Source organism: Eleutherodactylus coqui, chromosome 12 (assembly GCF_035609145.1).
Source record: "Eleutherodactylus coqui strain aEleCoq1 chromosome 12, aEleCoq1.hap1, whole genome shotgun sequence".
Taxonomy (NCBI): Eukaryota; Metazoa; Chordata; class Amphibia; order Anura; family Eleutherodactylidae; genus Eleutherodactylus; species Eleutherodactylus coqui.
In genome coordinates this window covers 63,438,582-63,455,338 of record NC_089848.1, presented here as the reverse complement: position 1 = coordinate 63,455,338, position 16,757 = coordinate 63,438,582, and the positions used below count along the sequence as shown (strand labels likewise).

General features: G+C 47.3%; 1 protein-coding gene across 3 annotated transcripts in view; it reads left to right on the top strand.

The window, feature by feature from the left end:
* The first annotated feature begins 5,864 nt into the window (after positions 1-5,864).
* The window catches only part of PALS2 (protein associated with LIN7 2, MAGUK p55 family member), an 86,252-nt gene continuing 75,359 nt past the window's right edge, over positions 5,865-16,757 (top strand). For 2 of the 3 annotated variants that reach the window (XM_066585620.1, XM_066585619.1), the window contains exon 1: positions 5,865-6,063. The gene's annotated coding sequence lies outside the window, so the exon portion shown is untranslated. The remainder of the gene's footprint in view (positions 6,064-16,757) is intronic. The other variant, XM_066585621.1, reaches the window with a different exon arrangement.

Below are 16,757 nucleotides of genomic sequence, written 5' to 3'. Positions count from 1 at the left end.
CCCTCCTCCTCCAACAGGGAAAACATTGTTGGCAAATGCCTTTGCATTGGTTCGTCTGGCGGCAGTCCAAGAATTTCACCTTTACCGACACTACAAGAGAGCCCCCCCACCATCCCCCCGCCACGGCCCACTTAATCCTGGCCACATTCCGAAAACCAACAAAATACAACCGTGGTACTAGGTCCGCAGTCACCACCACATTACCACCAACGCGGTTACTGTTAAGGTGCATATAACCACGGACACGTGGAGAGGACACGTAGTGCCTCAAAAACATCCCCCTCCTCCTCCAACAGGGAAAACATTGTTGGCAAATGCCTTTGCATTGGTTCGTCTGGCGGCAGTCCAAGAATTTCACCTTTACCGACACTACAAGAGAGCCCCCCCACCATCCCCCCGCCACGGCCCACTTAATCCTGGCCACATTCCGAAAACCAACAAAATACAACCGTGGTACTAGGTCCGCAGTCACCACCACATTACCACCAACGCGGTTACTGTTAAGGTGCATATAACCACGGACACGTGGAGAGGACACGTAGTGCCTCAAAAACATCCCCCTCCTCCTCCAACAGGGAAAACATTGTTGGCAAATGCCTTTGCATTGGTTCGTCTGGCGGCAGTCCAAGAATTTCACCTTTACCGACACTACAAGAGAGCCCCCCCACCATCCCCCCGCCACGGCCCACTTAATCCTGGCCACATTCCGAAAACCAACAAAATACAACCGTGGTACTAGGTCCGCAGTCACCACCACATTACCACCAACGCGGTTACTGTTAAGGTGCATATAACCAGTCTGACTGGGGCATGCAGACACCTTGACAGAATGAATAGTGTGTGGCACATAGGTTCCCCATTGCTATGCCCACGTGTGCAGCTCCTGATGGCGGTGGCACAGGATTGTATTTCTCATTGCTTCTGTACAGCATTGTGGGCTATCGCCCCGCCCCTATTAAAGAGGGTCGCTACCTAGCCGTGCCAACCCTGTGCAGTGTGTGCCTGCGGTCCCTCGTCGTGGCAGACGCACTTCTAAATAGACATGAGGGTGGTGTGGCATGAGGGCAGCTGAAGGCTGCGCAGGGACAGTTTGGTGTGCGCTGTGGGGGGGAGGGGGTGCGGTTGGGCAGCATGTAACTCAGGAGAAGTGGCAGTGGAGTGTCATGCAGGCAGTGATTGTGCTTTGTTGTAGCTAGTGTGGTGCTTAGCTAAGGTATGCCATGCTAATGAGGGCTTTTCAGAAGTAAAAGTTGTTGGGAGGGGGGGGGGGCCCACTCTTGCCGCTATTGTGGCTTAATAGTGGGACCTGTGAACTTGAGATGCAGCCCAACATGTAGCCCCTCGCCTGCCCTATCCGTCACTGTGTCATTCCCATCACTTTCCTGAATTGCCCAGATTTTCACACATGAAAACCTTAGCGAGCATCGGCGAAATACAAAAATGTTCTGGTCGCCCATTGACTTCAATGGGGTTCGTTGTTCGAAACGAACCCTCGAGCATCACGGGAAGTTCGTTACGAATAACGAACACCCGAACATTTTGGTGTTCGCTCATCTCTATTAATTAACCAGTCCATAGCAGTTTTTTGAGACCTCCATGTAGTTTAGACATCTTTTGCTTAAAATCAAACATGTAATACATAAATTAGAGACTACATATTAAATAAATGTACGAGTGATAACATCTATTTCCATAATGTTTTCTTTTGCAGAATTTAACAATTAATTTCAGTTCTTCTAAAACGCCTCACATACTTCTGAGCCCTTATTTTTCTGGTTGCATTCTACAAAGTTGGTATCACAGTTATCCTAAATTTGGAATATCCTGCACAGCAAAGTTTCCTCTTCTATGTCAGCTCTGGTTGAGCTCATTCTATGAATGGAAATGTTAAAAAAAAAAATTTTTATGCTAAAAAAAATAGTATCATGTAGTAGACATGAAGAGCGTGTACTTGTAAATAAAGCGAAGAAACAACAGCCATGTGATGTGTCTTGACTAGGACAAGCGACTGGTAAAGAGTGCAGATAAAACATCTTATGTCATAGTTGAAAAAGTAAAGAATTTACAGTCAGCGCAGCCACTGCTTTTCCGCCGCTGTCGCTTTGGCGGGAGAATCAATCTCATGACCCTGCAGCTAACAGGCTGAACTGAACGATATGCATTTTTCTCAACCCTTTACCTTCTGCCCTGCAGCCTCCGTACCCCAAGGACTTCAAATGAATGGCTGTGATTGGTTCATTGAGCGCCGCCTCTGATTGGTTCAAAAGCGCCACCTGAGCCAATCAGAGCAATTGCTTGCTGGAGGCAGGGTATTCAAGCCCTATCACCAACAAGAGATGCTCTGTTGCCATTGAGGACTGCACTGAAGCCTGACGGAATGCCGCAGCTCATTAGGAGGGGCCTGGACAGCGCCTGCTCGGTGAGTATTGCCTTTTTGTTTTAACCCCTTTAGTGGCACACACGGGAAATCTCCAGGGCTTGCTGCACTGACCATGCAGTTAAACCCCGGAAGATTTCCGTGGACAGCTCTAGTGCTGAAATGCTGGCCAGGACACAGTTATTGTGCCACTCCATACATTTGCCACTTTGAATTGCCTCAGGAAAATCTCTGGGGCTTGCTGTGCTTACATAGTAATAATAAACCTGCCACTGAAGGGGTTAAATGTAGTGTAGCTAGGGCTTATTTTCAGGGTATGGCTTATATTTCAAGCCCTCCCCAACAATCATGGTGGGGCTTATTATCGGTGTAGGTCTTATTTTCGGGGAAACGCTATTATATTGTGAGCGCCCTTTCTTAAGGCAAATATTGGAGAGAACGTGGACCTATGTCGCAATAGGTCACAGCCATGATAAGATCGCAGGGTGCCTTTTGGTTGCCATGGCAGCTTGGGGCCTTCTTAAAGCCTCCAGGGCTGCCATTGTAGATTTTCTATTAAATCCTCCCTGTGGTGTGGTTTGATAAGACTGTCTGTCTAGTCACAGTATAATGTAATACTATGGTATTCTATTGTAACGTAGGAGCAATCAAATGTTCACAAGTTCAATTCCCCTATGGGAACTAAAAAAAAAATGTAAAAATCAGTTTTAACATTTACTTTTATTAATTATTAAACATAAAATAAAAAAGGTAATAAAAGTTTTCTCATAATAATAAAATTTATATATATATTTGGTATCACTGCGGCCGTAAAAGTTCGATCTATCAAAGTAAAGCATTATTTATCCTGCACAGTGAACGTCATCAGAAAAACTACAGAACTTCAGAATTGAGCTATTTTTTTTTGGGTCACTCCGTCTCCAAGAAATTTTTTTCTGAAAAAGTGATCAAAAAGTTGTATGTAGTCCAAAATAGTACCTAATAGAAACTACAAGACGTCCTGCAAAAAAACGAGCCCTCGCACAAATTTATTGACGGTCAAATAACGTTACGATGGTCAGCTGAAAATTATTTGTTTTTTTCCAAAAATATTTTATTTTTTGAAAAGCAGTGCAGCAAAAACTATATAAATTTTATATTACCGCAATCGTGCTGACCAAGAGAAAAGTTGTCATGTCATTTTTGTTGCACTGTGTACGCCGTAGAAACAAGGCCTCCCCCAAACAGGAAGGAATTGCATTTTTTTTTTGCCCATTTTGTTCCAATTAGAATTGTTTAACCCTTTCCCACTATAGGACACACAGTTACATCCTGCAGGGTTGGGGTATGTATGAAGAGAGATAGCCACGCGATCTCTCTTCATACGTCGCGGGTGCAGGCTGTTTATTACAGTTGATACCCAAGGGCAGCAGCCGCAATCAGCTGTGCGGCTGATAACCCTTTAAATGCCGCTGTCAATTCCAACTGCGGCATTTAAATCCCCCGATGTTCGGGGGTCCAGCATGATGAGATCGCAGAGAGCTGCGCGGGTGTCACGGCAGCCGGGGGCCTTCTGAAAGGCCCAAGGGCTGTCTTGGCAGTATGCCTATCAAGCCATCCCCGTTGGGTGGCTTGATAGACTGCTTGCCGATTGCAGTAGATTGTAATGCTGTGGCATTACATCATATTGCAGGAACGATTAAAGCATCACATGTTGTGGTCCCCTGTGAGGGCTTAAAAACAAAAAAAAAAAAGGAAAAATAAGAATAAAGGCACAAATTGTTAAAAAACAAAAATAAAAGTTTTAAAAAAACAAAACACTTGCCATATTTATAATAAAAGAACCTAAATAATAAAATAAAAATACATATTTGGTATCGCTGTGTCTGTAAAAGTCTGATCTATCAAAAGTACCGCATTATTTACCCCGCACAGTGAACGTCATCAGAAAAAAAAACATAAAGAACGCCAGAAATGCACTTTTTTGGTTACCCTGTCTCCAAGAAAAAATGCAATAAAAAACTATCAAAGTGCTGTATGTATTCCAAAATGGTACCAACGTAAACTACAGGACATCTTGCAAAAAATGAGCCCTCACGCAACTATGTTGACAGGAAAATAAAAAAGTTGTTGTGCGCAGAAGATGGCGGCAGAAAATAATTTCAAAAAATGTAACTGTCTTTGAAAAAAATACTACCACAAAAAAAAAAAAAAAAAACTACAAGTTTGGTATCGTATTAATCGTACTGAGAGTGCATTCAGATGACGGTATATCAGCTGGGTATTCACGCCCATCCGATATACGGCGTCTCTCTCTGCAGGGGGGAGGCTGGAAGAGTCGGGAGCAGGAACTGAGCTCCTGCCCCCTCTCTACCTCCTCTCCGCCCCTCTGCACTATTTGCAATGAGAGAAGGTGGAACGGGGGTAGGGCTAAGTTCTGGGAATTTGCCCCGTGCCCGCCTCGCCTCATTGAAGATAGTGCAGGGGGGGGTGGAGAGGAGGCAGAGGGGAGGCGGCAGCTCAGAGCACTGCTCCCGGCTCTTCCAGCCTCCTCCCCCTGCAGAGAGAGACGCCATATATCGGCCGGCGTGAATACCCAGCCGATATATGGTCATCTGAATGCAGCCTTACCAAAGAATAAAGTTATTGGGTCATTTTTGTTGCAGTTTGTGCGCCGTAGAAACAAGACGCACCGAAAGATGGCGGAATGTCGTTTTTTTTCCTTTTTTCTCCACTTAGAATTATTAAAAAGTTTTTCAGTGCATTATATGGTACATTAAATAGCACCATTGAAAAATACAACTCGTCCCGCAAAAAACAAGCCCTCAGACAGCGACAGTGATGGATAAATAAAGGGGTTACGATTTTTTAAAAGGGGGGAGGAAATAATGAAAATGTGGAAAAAAAGGGGCCGCGTCATTAATGGATTTTTTAGCACATTTTTGCGGTACATTAAGTAGCACCATTGAAAAAAAAAACACGTCCCGCAGGAAACAACAAGCCCTCATACAGCGACGGAGCAAGAAAACAGTTATGGTTTTTTTTGAAAGTGGGCTGAAACAGAAAAATAAGACAGGTCGGTGTCCTGAAGGGGTTAACGCCTCCCGCGGGCACTTTTTTTGGTATCGGCTTCTGGTAACGGGCGCAGCGCTGTTCCTGCAGCCCACAATTTTGAGGTAAAATGTTGCGTTCTGAAGCCCCTCACACAGCCGAGTAATTCTATGCAGTCTGACATTATTAATGCCCCTTCCTCCTCAGTTCCCTGAAGCGCAGCGCCTCCCGCCGTCCCCGCCAGACATAAGCCCGGGGACTGAGCCGTCAGTCAGACGGGGGAGGGCGGGAAGAGACACAAGCCGCGGCCACTCGTTGAATCCTAATGACGCAGCTGCTACCGCCGCGCGCGGGCTCCCGCGCAGTGACGTTGGCGACCCTAGAATGCGCGCGCCCGTGTGAGAGCGAGAGAGTGCGCGCGCTCCCGGCCAGCCTCTTCCCCGCGCTCTCTCCTGACGTGCGCGCGCAGACGCTCGTTCACAGCAGCGCGGACGCCGGCTGTGCTCACGGAGAGTTCGTGAGGGGAAAAGAAGGACTGCGGGTCACATGTGAGCCGTTATCACCTCTTCCCTGCCCGGCGCCTAGTGACAGAACGGCAGACCGTCCCGGAGCTCTCCTCGTCCTCCTCCCTGTCTTGTGACGGACGCCCGGGAGAGGTGAGTGGCTGTCACCGGTCAGTAGCTGTGATTTGTGTCCTGGCCAGTAAGCGGCGGCTGCCCGTCCCCTCCTGTCAGCGGGACGTGGCTGTGTGGACTTGTGTGTGTGGCCGGTCCTCCATACGTGACATGTGGAGGTAGCGTGTGTCCTCTGCGGCATGCATGGACGGGTGCCGTGGTCCCGGGGGCGGCAGGGGATTGTCCTCCGGAGGGTCTGCCGCTGGGGAAGCCCTCCCGGTATAAGGACCTGCAGGGAGGGAGGGCTCAGTGCCGCTGCCTTCAGGGGAGGAGGGGGCAGCGATCAGTGATGAACTGATACAATGTATCAGTTAGGAGCCGCATGGATACAACGTGTGGTGGAGGGGGTGGAGAGTTCTGGGCAGGTTCTATGGTAGGTGATCCATGGAGCAGGCGGGCTCTGCCGTAGCGCCTGGGACCTGCGCCGCATGCGCCCGCTAACTCACTGATATTGTACGGTTAGCACTTTATATTCTTCTAGTCAGTGCATTATAAGGAATGGCGAATGCCGAGCGGCGGCTGGAGTTCAGAGGTGCTAAATGACACTTTTATAGTCACAATTGGGGTACCCCTCCCCGTGCCCCCCTTAGATAACTTGCTGATGATTGGGGGTCTCGCAGACTATCTTGAGCATGGGAACTGCTGTGTCGCTGCGGGGGTCGCGTCTTCCCCTGAAGAGACATCACTGTGAATGGAGCGCCGGTTGAGCGTGCGCGGTCAGGGTGCCATTCATTTAAAGGGGGCTCACGGAAATGGCCAAGCGGCATCCGGTAGGGCATCTCTGCAGTCCCATTGAAAGTCAATGGAGAGTCAATGCTCACCCGTTCAGTCTCCTTCTCACTGCAGGGGGTGCAGTAACCTTGAAGATGGATGAGGGACATGGGACACCCTTTCCCAAGATCAGTGGGCGTCTCCGCAGTGAGACCCCCACTGATCACCAAGGTATTCCCTAACCTGTGAATAGGGGATAACTTGGAATTGTGGTACAACCCGTGTAAAGGGAAGCCGGCACCTACTTTTACCCTAGAAGCTAAACTTATGGGTTGAAGGTCCCTGCGCAGTCCGGGGATGTAAGTGTTCTACTTCCCCCATCGTTCTCTCTATGAGAGCGCTGGAAGCCGCAGTGCATGGAGCGGCACACTAAGTAGTCGTCCCATTATAAAACTAGAACGGGCAGACTACTTGGTGCACCGTTAATGCACTGCAGCGGCGGCTTTCAACGCTCCCATCGGGAAACCAATGGCGGTCGTAAGTATAACACCTACATCCCGGACTCAGTGGGTCATCTACTTTCAGCCCCTAAGTTTAGAACCATGGCTTGAGAAATGTGCGAGATTGTACCGAAACGCGTTGCCAGAACTGCACCTGCCTAATAAAGGATCTTAAACCTCGGACAGATATGCCCACTCAGCCCATGTATGTTTCATTCTGAAGTGCTGCTGTGTTTCAGAAAAAACGTACTTAGAAGTTTGACCTGGAGCTCCTGAGTAGAAGCAGCGGGCTGCATCAGGTTCTCCCCACCTCCAGCATCTGCTGGAGCCTGGCATTGCCCACCTCTTTTGACTCGGAGCTCTGTCCCAGCTAAGCTCTGAGTCAGCAGCGTTTCAGAATAAAACATACATGGGCTAAATGGGCATATCTGTCTTATGTTCATGCTGCCCATGGTTCAACTATTAACCTTTTAAATGCCCTGATCAGCATTTGTGAGTCCTAAATGGCTCCTTAGTAGTGCATGGGGGTGTCATTCACTGGTCATAGCAGCCTGGGGCCTTCTGCATGCCCCCCAGATGTGCCATGAATGATTGCCTATCAAGGCATGCCTGTAGCACATTTTGATATACAGCCTGTTGGGAAGCGGTATGATGCAATACCATGGTATTGCATTATACTGCATGAGTAATGAAATGATCACAAGTTCTAGTCCCCTATGGAGACTAAAAATTTTTTATTTTTTTTAAAGACCTTTGCCAGTCTCATCAAAAAAATGTGGTATTGCTGTGTCTGTAAAAGTTCAGGTTATTAAAATGCCTTATTATTAATCCTGCACAATAAACACCGCTGGAAGAAAAAGTGCTCAAAGTCGGATGTCCTTCAAAGCATTATTAATAAAAACTAAGAGGTAGTTTCTTTCACTGGAAAAAGCAGTAAACAACCAGAGGGCAGGGGAATCAATATCTGCAATATCTGGAGAACAGAGCATTTTACAAATAAACAACATATGGGAGAATGTATTCATCTGCGATTTCTTTAGGTTTTTTTTCCTCCCACACACCTTGAAATGGGATTCCTGAGACGGTAATACCTCTTTAAGGCCGGGCCTACATGGCGTTAAGCGTAAAACGCTGCTGGGCTCCTGCAGTGTTTTACAGCTGTGACCCTGCGTATGGCGGCAAAATTGTACTATGCATGACTGATAACCGCGTACTTGTGCATGCGGTCATGCGCAGTACACCATTTTTTAAATTTATATTTCCCGTGATGACGCATATACCCGCAGCCCATACGCAATGTAGTTGCATACTGGCTCGTATATATACGTGACAATAGAGACGGGCTCTATTTTGCGTATTTACGTGGCAAAATAGAACATGCTACGTCCTATCTTGCGTATTGTGCAATTCCAACCCGCTAATGTGAGCGGAACTGCGCAAGACCAACTAGTTGATTGCTTGCGAGTTATTGCGTATCACACGGACATACAGAGCCCACGTAATCAATTCCGATACGGGCGTGTGATCCCGGTCTTAGGGTACGGCCATGTGTGCTGGAAATTTTTCAGCAGAAATTCCACCGTAGATTGTGCCATGTCTCTGGATGCCAACCAAACAGTTGGGAGTTGCCCGTGCTTGTCAGACGATCCTCTCTACTGGTGGTCTGTAGGGGGCGTCCTGAGCCTGGCCACCCTGTGTGCTCTTGTGTATCCACTGGTCCCAACACCTCCTAACAGTTTGGTCAGAACGTTCCAGGTGGCGGGAAATTCATCGATACGACCAGCCAGCTTCTGGATGTTCATCCAGAGAAAGTCAAACCAACAACGGGATAGAAGCCAATTTTCTTCATTTAAGGGAAGACAGAATTCTTTCCTGACTCCAATCTGGCAATCCCAATGATCCCTGGATGACCGGCCCTACTGAAGTAATTAGTGACGGTAACGTGTAATATTGTATTGCTCAAAGGCATACAAGCCCCTCTTAAACTCTTTTAGCGTGAGCTCGCCAACACCACGTCCTCGGGCAGAGAGTTGCTTAGTCTCGCTGCTCTTAGGCTGGGTTCCCAAGAGACGGAATTCCGCCGGAAATCTCACGGTTTGGCCGCAGCGAAAAACCGCGAGATTTCCACTGGAAAAAGCGATGCTTCAAAAGCCACAGTACTTAGCCTTACCATTGCAGCTGGCGCTCCCATAGATGAGAGCGCGGCCGCAACGGAGTAAAAAAAAAAATTGACATACGGCTAGGAAACCCCGGCGACGGATTGGCCGTACCGTGTGGACGAGATTTTTGACGAATCTCGTCCACGTGGCTGGCTAACCACAGGATTAGCAGCTGCAGGCGGATTTGCCGCAGCGAAATTCCGGACGGAATTTCCACGGCAAATCCGCCCTGTGTGAACCCAGCCTTACAGTAGTGGTCAACAAGCTCTACACAAGCGGAAAAAGAGGCCACTTCACACAGGAAGCATCAGAGCCTTTTTATAGGCCAAGGGGGAATCACTTTTAGGGCCTCAGGTGACAAGACCGCTCATCTAGTCACACCACAACTCTAATCATTTGTACATCTGCCTGAGATGGAACTGCAGGACAAGTTTTGCAACAAAACGACAACTTCCTCTAAGTGTTTGATCCCTTTTTTCGGTTTGTATATTCAAGTCTGTTAATTCTCTGCACGTTACTATATACAGTAGTAATCGGGAAGAACACCTGTGTGGAGTTTTCCCCATGTTTGCTTCATGGTCTCCGGCTTCTTCCCACACTCCTCCTCACATGTTGCAGTATGGGGAGTCCCACTGACTCAGGCAGTGATGTGTGTACATCGCTGTAGAATATGTTGGCGCTATAGTCTGCACATGCACTACCTGAAGGTCTGGATATTTTGTACACTCATGTATTTTTCGGTGCCTTTGTAATAAGCGGTGATCTCATTCCCATAATCGTATTAAACAATTGCAGTCGTGTCGTACAGTCATACAGATCCTCTTCTTTCATATGTTTGCGTGGGATAAGTTTATGGTGATGTTTGCAGCTCTTGCTGTCTTTTATCTCGTTGATGGAGTGGTTTTACCTTGCAGCTGCACGTATAGTGTGAATGTATAGGGCGCTCATTATGTATACAGGCGGTGTTCTTCAAGCCTGTAGCTACTGGAGTTCCTCGTCTTTAATAAGCCTACACGCTGTTGTCTACATGTATTGGGAGCCTGAAGCCATCAGATCCCTGATTTTTGCATGTGCATTAATTATGTATACGTACGTTGAAGTCTTTGCAAAATGTAACTTTTTAATAGCTATATTTTACAGGCCTGTAATTGGTGGTCCCAGCTGTCATGGGAAATTACAGTCCACGGACAAAGATATGACTTTATATAAATGCTGGCCTTCTGTTTGTATACTCTTTCCAAAGTCGTTCTATTTTAAGGGGCTTTTCATAAAGCAGGCTGGTACATGGCGTTTGAGGTGAGGCGCTATACCAATATGACATTAGGTGTGGACACTAGCTTTCACGTTATTCCACTGGACTGTCTATATTTTTGCTCTGAAGCAGACAGTTGATGGAGCTTCTTGAAGTTCTCACTGCCTTTATTAACCCTTTCCAATCCACTGTCTGACGTCTGAAGACATGATTTAAGGCTGTACAGCTCAGATGTTGGAAGACGTCCGTCGGGGTTCTCTTACTGTATATTGCCAGCCTCTCTGCTGTCGGAGCCTATCCAACGTGTCACCTCATGCAGTACTGGCTTTAGCCAGCATATAGCGCTGTTGTATAAGGGCAGAAAAAGAGTAAGCCCCCTAGGAAAACTAGGATACAAAATGGATTAGGAAGGGTTAATCTAGTAAATGCTATATGCATGCTTATAATCTCTCGTGCATAGAGACTGTAGTAGATGCAGTAAGTACGGCACTTAGGAGTTTGTATAGCACTAGCATTTTGCAGCATGTGATTCCCCGATTTCTAATTTTAATTTTATTTTATTTTTTCCTCACCCATGTCAGTGGTGTTGACTGTAAGCTCTAAGAGCTCCTGCTCACAGCCGGATATTTGCTGCATAATCAGCAGTCGGCGTCCACATTGCGGGTCCGACGCAAATGCCGCCCATAGCATGCTATGGGAAATCTATTCTTCCTACACACTTGCAGAAACCAATTGCAGTTTTCGCAAGCTGAAGAAAAATCACAGCATGCTCCGTTTTTCTGCAGAGTCCGTGTGGGTGGCTTCTATTGAAATCAATGGAAGCTGTCCGATCCTTGGCCCTTCCTCAGTGAAATTGTGGAAAGGTTGCGGATTTCGTGTCATCAGTGGGCGATGACGCGGGAAAAGCAGGAGTTAAATCTGTACTGCACGTTTCCGATGGCTTGCTGTGCTGACCATCCGCAGTACAGATGAAAACGAAAGCAAGCAGGTACGCGCGGATACCGCTGCTGCCAGGGCCAGATTCAGGAGTCCAGCTCTGCCGTATGCTGGAGCCCTTAGGTGGAGACTTCTGTTTCTTTGTATCATGTTTAAAGATAAAGTTTCTTCTGCTAACTGTAGTGACAGAAGCACCAGGAAATAGCTGGCTGGTGGGGCCACGCTGATCATCTATCAGTGGTTAATTGGTCATAGTTAATGTCCCGGAATATCTCTTCCAAAAATATACAAATTGTAACTGTGTTTGAAACATGTAAATGACCATGGCCAATGATTGGTGAGCTGGGAAGAAATGTATATCTGCTGCAGTCAGGGGTGGCTGGGGTTGCAGAAGTAGCCAAATTGGCTATTCTACACAGTTTTTGTAATCCTGGCCACTTCAGGTAGCAGAGGTGAGCCGGGTTCAGGGAGTGCCCATTCTACAAATGGATATGGGTCCCACACCTATCGGATGTCTGTGGCATGTCCTGCGGGATATGGGAAACCTGCCTTTAAGTTTTAAGAAATCCCTCCTGGAAATGCTGCAGGAATCTCTCATAGTATTGAAATAGTTGAAATCCGTATTGATTTACTTGCATTTATTCTTTTTTTAAGTCGCGTTACATTTTTTTTTCCCTCAGACCAGACCACGTTTTGCCTCTGAATTCAGATCTGCTATTGATATGAGTTGCATTAAAACAGCATCTGCTAATAAAGTGCTATTTTCCCATGTGTTGCTTTCACGAACAGATCGATTTCAATCTGATCCTGCAATCATATGTTGCACTCTAACATCTTTCACCTGTCTGTAGCTTAATTTAACCCATTAGAGACCAATACGCCTTTTTACTGACCTCACTAATGAGCTTTACATTTGCACATGCATCTTTTTAAGGCAGTGGCTGGGCTGACTACTGACAGCCAGTCTCCTGCTCTAACTGCCTCAGTTCCATATTTAACACTTTACATGCCAAAATAAATAGCAACAGATGATGGGAGGGAGGGGCTTTCTTCTGTCACCCATCATCACTCTGCATGGTGATTGCAAAATGCCAATGGTTTCCCGGTATTATTGTATCTTGACGCCACCAGGAAGCTCTGGTGGAGGCAAGATTGACAGGGGGTGACGCCCCCTGTATGTGATTGGCTGCAGGTTCTGGAAGGCCATTGAGGATTTACTGTAAATCCATACACTGGTCCACACTGCAGCTGCACAGCCCCAGCCGCAAGGGGCTTCAACGGCGGCGCCCCAGAAGGAAGACACCCCACCCCCCATTGTGGAAGCACAACACAGGGTTGGCAGCAGAGAGGGCAAAGTGCCGTCAAGCGGCTGTACCTTCTACCCCCGCCCTTAATGTGCGGCAACATTGAAAGCTGTGCGTGTTGGAGCGGCAGTCCGTCACGGAGCTGACAACCGGCTGCCAAGACCCAGAACAGAGTCTGCGGGCTGGAAGGAGGCATGAGCCGGAGCCCACCCAGGACGCATGGCTGAAATGCCGTCTGCAACCTCAACGGCAACTGACCCAGCACAGACATGCTGTGCAGGACTGAGCTGACAGGCGGTTCCCGTGTTATCCTGCACATGGAACGGGGCACGGCTTCTTCTGTGAGACTGATCGCTGCAGTGTGTGGATGGATTTTTTTCCTGCCCAGCAGGCTTGGGGTGAGGGTTAGTTTTTTTCTTAGGCTTATATTAATGTAAATGCTGGCATGTCACAGCGGTAACATGCCAGAATTTACAGCTACTAATGTAAGCCTGCACGGCAAGCAACAATCAATCCACACGCTGCTAGGACCTTCCAGCATTGACCCAATCAGGAGCTAGGGGTGTGACAGGGGCGTTCCTACATCCAAGCCCTGTCAAACCCCTACCTTCCTGGTGGTGACAAGATACAATACCTAGCATGTAACTCAGCCTATTAGGCCCTGCCTCCTGTGAAGTTTAATAGGCTACTGTCATAGAATTAGTAGAGTTCGCTATATAAGTAATGCAGTGTACTATTCTAGAGATCGAACAATCACATCTTCAAGTCCCCTTTTAGGAGCTACAAAAGAGTGCAAAAAAAAAATTCAATAAAGATTACAGGAAACAAAAAGTTTTAAAAATGTCTTTTTTCCCCCACAAAAAAAACACTTTAAAAATTGGAGGTATTTTATACATCTAAAAAGTAACACACTATGAAAGTATTTAGTTATATACACCACATGGTCAACGCCGTCAAAATAATTTCTTAAAGTATTGTCGGAATTATTTTGCTTTTTGTTTGCCTAACAAAAAATCTAAGGCTAGTTTCACATAGGCAATCATGATTTTGCTGAGAGAAAATTGAGGTCTTTGTTCCGGTATTAGTTTATCTTGACGCCATCAGGAAGTAGCGCTAAAGAGAACACTGATAGCCCGGTGATGTCCCCAGTACCTCATTGGCTTCAGAAATGGCTGCTCTGCAGGTCCTGGAAGGCGAGCATTATTTTCTCCTCTGCTCCCGGCCAACAATTGTCATCCCCGCTGCTGCTGTAAGTGTGCCCGGCTCCCCAGTGTTAAGCTCCCCGATGGTGTATTCTTTTCTGCTGCCACCCTGCTTTATGTTTTGCAGCCTCCCCGGCCATTAGGTCACGTCCCTGCTGCTGTTTTCTGTTGGACCCCCCTTTCCCCCTGCAGATCATCCCCGGTGTCCCCGTAGCTGGTGCTCATCCATTCGCTATGTCTCCTGAGCGCCGCTGGCAGAACATGCAGTATATGGTCAGAGTGCCGTTTGCCACTTCCCCGCTGTTTCCACAGCACTGGCTGCAACACAGATGTAAATGATGGTGATGGCGTGGGGGCACGAAAGTGCAGTCCAGACCCTCCGGCGTGCTGCTGCTAGCCGCTCTCTGTCTCCCTTCTGTCCGGGGGCAGCGGTTGGGCAGCCCACATGGAATGGGAAGCGCACATTACATCGTGTCGTTGCACAGTGTGTAGAAATTTCTGCCAGCCCCTGGACGGTTAGTGTTTTTCTCTCTCGCAACATTGCGTGAGTTAAAAAAATGTCGCAGATGTGAAGGAAACTATTGAAAATCATTGGTTTCATCATTTTAGCTTTTTTACTCACACTTGCATCGCGCATTTTTAACGCCCCTGTGAAACCACCCATAGCCTGCTCTCACACAGCCTACTTTTCAAACACCGCGCTAAACATTGTAAAACTGCTTCATTGATTTGAATGGGGCTTTTCAGGCTAACATTCGAACACAGCGGTTCTTGAGCACTATCTATTCTATTTTCGGGCATTTAAACTCTATGCGTTGCCTATTGAAATCAATGGGGCGCATTTTCAACGCTGTCAAAAATGCGGTAGAACGCTGTGTACAGTGTTTCACCGTATTTTTAAACCGTGTTCTATGCCAATGGGAGGTAAGATAAGAGCAGTGGCATCATCCCTAAAAGCGCAGTAGCAACGCAGGCAAACGCTTGCACTGAACGCCGTACCAAGCAGCTCTGCCCTAGTAAGAACGCATAGTTTACAAACGTCTGTGTGGGAGTGGCCTAAGGCTGCCTGTCCACGGGCGTTGTGATATCCTGCGGCGGATCGCTGCCACCGGGGAGCATGAGCCAGCTGATAGATCTCTGCAGCTCACCGCGGAGAATTGCAGCAATTCGCAGCATGCTGCGATTTGCCAACCATGAGGAGAGAATCGCTAGGATTCTCCGCTCGTGGACAGGGGGGCTGCGCTTTCCATAGCAACGCTGTGCACTGTGTTCCCTGCAGCTGGATCATGGCCGCGGGGAATGCAATGCGAAAACGCCCGTGGACTGGCAGACTAAGGTGGATCATGCTGTTTGAAGCTTTCCATAGCGCAGCGCCGGTGTCCACGAGCGTAGAATCATAGCGATCTAAATCGTGGCTTGCTGTGATTCTCTGCGGTGAGCCTGATAGCGCTTTCCCCTCATCCCCCCCCACGGTGTAATATCACTTGTGATATTCCACCTCGGCCGTGGACAGGTGGGCCTAAAAGTCACATGTACCTCAAACTAGTACCAATAGAAACTGCAGCTCTTTGTATAGCTCAGTTACCGGAAAAATTAAATGTTATGGGTCTTGGGACTCCCTCACACAGGCGTTGACTGCGGTTTCAGCAGTGCTGGCATGTTTTATGCCAACATTTTGGCATAATACAGCCAAGGAAGCTGAACAAAAAAAAAAATCAAATATTCACCTAGTAGGCACCGTTCCCACAGGCTTCCAGGCACTTGTCTGTGCCTGCAGAGCATCTCTTACTGGTAACGGGGTTTCAAGACCACGCCTTCAGCAAGAGATTGCTCTGATTGGCTGGGCCATGAGCCATTTATTCATTGGCTGTGATTGATGCATCCAGCGCTGGCTATGATTGGTGCTCGATTAGCCAATCAGAGCAATCTCTTGCTGGAGGCAGGGTCTTCAAACCCAGTCACGAGCAAAAGATCCTCTGACAAGTGCCCAGAGCCCTGGAAAGCAGCGCCAGGGACCCAGACAGCGCCAGCTAGGTGAGTATAACTTTATTTATTTTTGGCAGGGCAGCTAATGCTGACCAAAACGCGGCACTAAGTTGTGCTTTGTTTTAAGCAGCGCTGCTAACGCTGCCCATTTATTTCAATTGGTGACGCAGGGCTGAAAACAGCCAGAGATAGAACATGCATAACTGTCATAGCGCAGCTTTGAAGATGCTGCTTTTTGTCGCTTGTGTGAACAGCCCCATTGAAATGAATGGGAGCCTTGTAAAGCGTTTAGCGCTGTGCTGAAAAGGCAGTGCTAAACTCCGTAAAAAAAAAAGTCTGTGTGAGAGGGGCCTTAGAATGCAGTGTTTTCTTTAAAAAAAACGTCCTTTTTTTTAATTGTGCAAAAGTCATTTAAAAAAAGTGAAAATCTACATAAACTTACTATCGCATTAATCATGCTGATCCACATAAGAAAATTATCATGTTCCCTTTACATAATGATGAGCGCTATGAAAACGAAACCCCAAAACAATGGCAGAATTTCTGGATGTTTTTTTCCCCCATATTTGTCCTCAAAAAATGTATTCTACAACTTGTATTACATTACAGTAAGTCTCTTCTACTTG